A 6,046-nucleotide genomic window follows, 5' to 3' on the forward strand; every position below is an offset into this window, starting at 1 on the left:
AAAAATATCTTGCTACAATTTATTTACCTTTACTTTATTTTCCACTTCTATTTATCTTTTATACATATCTCTATCAAATCTCATCCTTGGAACTAACCGTGAAGGGATTGACAACCCCTTTATCGTGTTGGGTGCAAGTATTTGTTTGTTTGTGCATGTGCTATCATTGGAGACTTGCGTGTACCTCCTACTAGATTGATACCTTTGTTCTTAACTCAGGGAAATACTTATCTCTACTTTGCTGCATCCCTTTCTGCTTCAAGGGAAAAACCAACTCAAGCTCAAGAAGTAGCAACGCCGTGTCCATGGGCCTCGCAACTATAGCTACCTCATGCGCATGGACCTGTACCGCGCCCATTAGACCCACATGCGCACTAGGGCTACTTAGTCCGTGCGCATGACCCTCCTAGGAGGTTGGCCCTGGAGTTCCTGTTTTGCCCTCTAGCTCATCCCTCACCTCAAGTCACCTATATATTCCATGCCTAAGACATTTGTTAGGGTTATAAAAGTATTATGAGACATTAGAGAAAGCTTTTCTCCCTGTACCAACACCTTGGGGAATCAAGACCTCCTAAGGGAGAATGATCCCCATCATAGGATCATCAAGTCCTCCTAAGGGGGAGGATCTCTCTAGATCATCATGCCCTCGTTTCTTTGGATTTGAGAAGAGCTTAAATTTGTGCTTGTTTTCCTTTGATTTATCTTGTATGCTTATGGATCTCAACTATGCACTTCTAGTGGATTTGTAATTGGGTTTTGTTTGACTGATTTCTCTTGTTATTCTTCCCATTCCAACTACAAGTGTGAAAACATCATCCATTAGGGTTCCACCCAACAATATCTTGGTATCATGAGCAAGGTTAATTGGCATCTTGGAGTGCCTACCCCCCATATCTCTCCCTAATAATAAAGCACGGATTAACTCCATGGGTTCACCGTCACAATACGCTTCTTTTCTTGATTTTACACTTTCAGTTTGAATTTAAAACATATTTGAGGTGGTACTAAATTTTGTCTCCCTAGGGTTCACCTAACAAGTCAAACTCAACAGGTACAAGGGAAAAAAGAACCCGCATGACAACCTATCTCCACCTCAAGCGCATCTCCACGATCTAGTGCACTGCCGCGGCCGGCCCCCGCCCCTCTGCCGCGCGTCACCACCGCCGGCCACCTCCCCTCTGCCGTGCGCTTCCCCCCTCCGCCACCATCATCGGCCACCGGCCCTCCGCCGTGCGCCGCCCCCACCCCTTCGGCTTCAGTGGATCCGCACCGCCGCTGCCCTTCCTCTCCACCGTCACCAGCGCCTGCCCGCGCTCATCCATCGCCGCGTTAAGGCTTCAGTGACCACGGCGCCTTAGCTGTGACCCAGGTCTGCTTGGCCGCCGGATGGATGGATACCGGCCGAGCTCATCCTTGGCGCCCCAGCTGCGACCCATGGTTGATTGGCCGCCGGCTGGAAGGGGACGTCTCCTCCTGACTAAGCTTGATGTGGGACTGACAGCCTGGTGTGTGTGGCATGCGGACGGCAATGACGCATCTTCTCTTATCGTCCTCATGCTCTCTTCCCTTAATTCGTTATTCTATCTCTCTGACTATTGGCTACATGCGCAGGTGTTTGAGGCAGGACCGCATGAGTAGTGACTTGCATCCAGTAGGAGGAAGCAAGAAGTAGCAACAACTCTGAGCTAGTTGCTAGCAATGCACCCCCTCCCCTCTCATCTGGGTACATGGATTTTCAACGGCCAAACTACTCTCTTGATTCTTTCTTTAGCGTTTTAGTTTTCACTAACAATCCATAGTTGGTAAACCATGAACTCTATTCAGGAGCATCCGCCAACAACCTGTCTGATGTTATGCATACGACGGATTGAGATTCAGTCTAATTTTCATGTCAAACTCTTACCTTTGTTTAGAAAATCAATATGAAGAAACAGGTGTATCTGATGTACGATCTACACTTAAGAACAAGTGTACCAGTTGTTCCAAGCTGCCGGACGGCCAAAGAGTCGGTGAGGGTCCACAATCCATTTGATTTCATGGGGATTATTTAGTAAAATGCGATCTACACTGAAGCCAATCCGATCCAGGTGAAACAGAGGTTGGTAGATTATTTCGGCAATGGGGCTTCTGCTTGTGCGGCTCTGCATGTATGTTTTCAACTTGCAAATGGCCTGACTTTATCAGTTATTGCTTGATGAAAGACCAACCAGTTTATGCCTGACATTTGTGTCTCTACATTATGCGCGAGGCCCAGACCGAGCGTTCAAAGTAGGAAAACAGACTCGGCGTGGCGGCCGCTCCCCATTTCCCTGCGTCATCCAGATTTGTTCCGGCTGGGTGCCACCCCGGCGGCTAAGAGTGTGTTGTCCCACGGAAGCAGGCCCCTCCTCTGTACTTTTACAACATATCTAGTTATGGTTCCATTGTTATCGTGCACCAAACCTTCAATGAATTTCTTGAAGAAAATGAATGGATTCTTTTGTTGTGTGCATCAACCAGGTAAAATCCTATTGGTTGTTATAATTATACAATCTTCTGAGCCAGCGAGCAGAAGTAATTGCTGATGTAAGTGTGGCAACTAATTTTGTTTACAACTGTCATTACTAATTCTATTAAATCTGAATTTCATGGTGAAGCATGGTTGGAAAAGAAAAGTCATGGATAAAGCTTAGTGGTTCCAAGTGAAGAGTTTCTGCTAATCCATCAGCGAATGCTAATGTAAGCATTACATCCTGTGAAGATATTTATTCTATGATTCCTGCAGCTTTTTGTTGTTGTTGAAGCTAGCTGTGTGATGCCCTTTCTGTTTCATGTGATTTGATGCATAGATAGACAGATTCTATGTAGTCAGGACTTGGTACTTGGACCTTCATAAGATGGCGCAAGGGGAGCTATGGGGATAGATTGACAACAATATTTGCAAGCAGGAAATTAAAGTACAAAAACTACTTCGTATCGCCTTGGCTATAAGAGCGCTTGGACTCCCACAGCTGAAACCCCTGTTCAATTGCTTTCCATGCTTGACCTTGTTGTCCCCGTTTTGCCGACTTCGGCAGAATCTCGCCGTTTGACTTCGCCCGAATTCTGTCTGCCTGTTCTCCACCCATGGTACATGGTTCAGTGCCTTCTGTAGATTGATGTTCTATTCTCCACCCATGGTACAAAAACTACTTCGTATCGCCTTGGCTATAGAATTATCTGCTATTTTCCTATAATTTCGCCATCAAAAGATGTTCTATTTGTTTGGTTACTAGCTGTTCTGGTTGTGCCCATCGATCATCATAGCCAATTGGTTTCCTGTAAACGCAAGCTTCCTCTTTTACATGATTATCAAAATACCTCCATCATGAAGAACAAAGACTATTTGTGATTTTTTGTATTATCTTTCAGTTGCTTGTTGTGACCTAAAGAATTGACAGGCATTCATATGTACCAGTCAGTCCTGTATGTTGATACATGACAAGTGTATGGGCATGAGTCAATTGGTCACACTAGTAGTTAGGAAGTCTTGTGTAAAGTTTTCAAACAAAAGATTATTATTAATGATTACTGCAACACCTTCTCTATTATTGCTCTTGATTTTCTTATTATCCGATTACTGGATCATTAAATCAGTCTTGTATGTTGGCATAGCCTCAAGCAAGCCTCTGTATTTTGCCTTTATTAGGAGTAGGTGAGGCTCAAGCGACTAATTTGGTTTCCTGTGAACTCAAGTTTTATATTTCATGATTATCAAAAAATTGACTAGATCAATTTTTTTCTCTGCAATTGTTCCTTGTGTATGCGCAGATGTAGATGCTATTTTTTACAGTTTTAGAACACCTATGCATGCCAATGTGACAATGTTTTTCCATTGATCCATCCATGCGCAAACTGACAATTTTGTTACTCTGTTCAGGTTGCAATCACGACGAGCAACAAATGTATGCACTGAACTACTGGAGTAAGGTAGTGAAATACTTCTTGCTTGCGTGGGTGGAATTTTCGAACAGAGGAAGAACATACAACAGAGTGTATGCACTACAGGTATGCTATTACTTAAAGCCTTATTGCTTTGCAATGGAAGAGTACATTTCCTTGCATATATAACATACAAATGGACTTCAGACTGAGTATTTCTTCTAACAGCTTATAGCTCATCTTTGCAATTTTGTTGTCTCTGAAGCATGAAGGTAAAAGGCAATAAATTGCTTTCTTTTAAATTGGTTCCATTCTGAATATAAATTAGCATATCCAGGCCCTAGACCACGTACATATGCATAACTAACAGGTGGTCTTTTCTCATATTTTTAGTTAATCGTTTTTTTACATATTACATGTTTATAGGAATGGCACAATATTCTCATGGCGGAATGGGGATGGGGCACTATGTGACCCAACAACTGTTCTACCAGCAGGGTTGATGGCATTCTATGGCAATACCAGGAATCCAAACATCATCCCCGAAGTGATCCGTGGTGCTCAGTGATACACTTCAATGGAAACATGAAGTTGTGGCTTGGTGTCGCTCTCAACCAGTAGAGGGCTATATGGACTAAGCATGTATAGACTAGAATGGAATTCTTGACACTGTAACTTTTCTTTCTGAAGTAATTTAAGAAATCATCCAAGAATAAGTCATCTGCCAATATATTGATTGTGGGAAAATGAGTGAACTATTATTTTTATTTGTTATGGATGAACATATGTGTACTATTTGTAGCAAACATCTCTCCAACTGGAAGGAAAATATTGGTGTTTGCTCCATGGTGAAGCACTGTGTAAAGAGGCATGCAGCGACAGACACAGGACTTCCCCTCCCTCCATGAAACAAGTCCACAAAATTACAAGTTGAAAGTGAGTGGGAGTATGATGGACTGTGTATAGACTTGGTATAGGAGTAGTTTGCATTTAAGTTTGAAACAAGGGATTTCCCTTCCGCAGTTCAATGACATGTACGTTGTGTGGTGTACGATCTCATTGTCTTGAATCGACCATGTTCGGATGCGGTTTGATAACGTGACTTGCCACCGTTGGCGAGGGTTAAAAAAATGATAAATGGTAACACAGAAGGAGTGTCGTATTTTCTTTTGTGGGGTTAGAAGAGAATTCATTTCTCAATGAGTTACAAGTTCACTCCTACAAAGCATAGGAACATCTGCAGGTCCCGAGTACAACCGTACTACGGTACGACCCTCAGCATGACCAAAAGTAACTAAGTAATGGCTAACAGAATTCCGGCTCCTACTTACATGAACAATGGTTACATTAACTTAGACTACCTCAGTGCAACCCATTTCGACTTCCACCAAAGTTTAGACTATTGAAGAGCGAGGTTGATACCCTCCTCACAAGCAAGGAACTCAGCTTGAAGTGCCCCGGGGTGTCGTATTGATATAGGGGACGCGGACGTGGGGATCTTGAGCCATGCTTATTGGGTTATGGGTGTCTAATTTTCTCTCCCGTTGCAATGCACGGGCATTTATGTGCTAGTTCTAGCCTAATTTTGTAGCTTTTTGTCCCAATTTGAAAATCCCCACAAAAATAGCCCTACCAATTTTTTCATTTGTTGGATCTTGTGAGATTTCATTGATTTGGTCCATGAATTTCTTGTTTGGCAACTGGATCTACCTTTCCCCACCATCCCCAACCTTCCCTACAAACGAATTTCCTCGATTTTTCTGACTTACCATGGATTTGGGGTTGTTCTTGCACAAGCGGAACACCTAGTGCGCACAGGTGATATGTCGCTAATGTATTTGTAAATTTTGATTTGTCCATTCTATTATCATATCAGTGTTGGATGTTTTATAAGCATTTATATGCTATTTTATATCATTTTTGGGACTAACCTATTAACCTAGTGCCCAGTGCCAGTTCCTATTTTTTGCTTGTTTTTGGCTTTTTAGAAAATCAATATAAACAGAGTCCAAACACGATAAAACTTTATGATGAATTTTTCTGGACCAGAAGGGACCCATAAAGGTTCGGGAGAAGACTAGAAGAGTCACGAGGGAGCAACAAGCTAACCAGGCACGCCCCCAGGGAGGGCCTGAGCTTGTGGGAC

General features: G+C 43.0%; 1 long non-coding RNA gene across 10 annotated transcripts; it reads left to right on the top strand.

Annotated features, from left to right (window-relative positions):
• The first annotated feature begins 1,080 nt into the window (after positions 1-1,080).
• On the top strand, positions 1,081-4,674 carry LOC125508485. 10 transcript variants are annotated; one of them, XR_007283530.1, is made up of 5 exons: positions 1,081-1,505; positions 1,612-2,147; positions 2,255-3,158; positions 3,899-4,026; positions 4,327-4,674. It is a non-coding gene; the product is annotated as an uncharacterized LOC125508485 (long non-coding RNA). The 10 variants fall into 10 exon arrangements; XR_007283531.1 differs by having other exon boundaries at positions 2,255-3,108; XR_007283532.1 differs by having other exon boundaries at positions 2,255-2,718; positions 2,829-4,026.
• The last annotated feature ends 1,372 nt before the right edge of the window (positions 4,675-6,046 follow it).

Source organism: Triticum urartu, chromosome 5 (genome assembly GCF_003073215.2).
Source record: "Triticum urartu cultivar G1812 chromosome 5, Tu2.1, whole genome shotgun sequence".
Taxonomy (NCBI): Eukaryota; Viridiplantae; Streptophyta; class Magnoliopsida; order Poales; family Poaceae; genus Triticum; species Triticum urartu.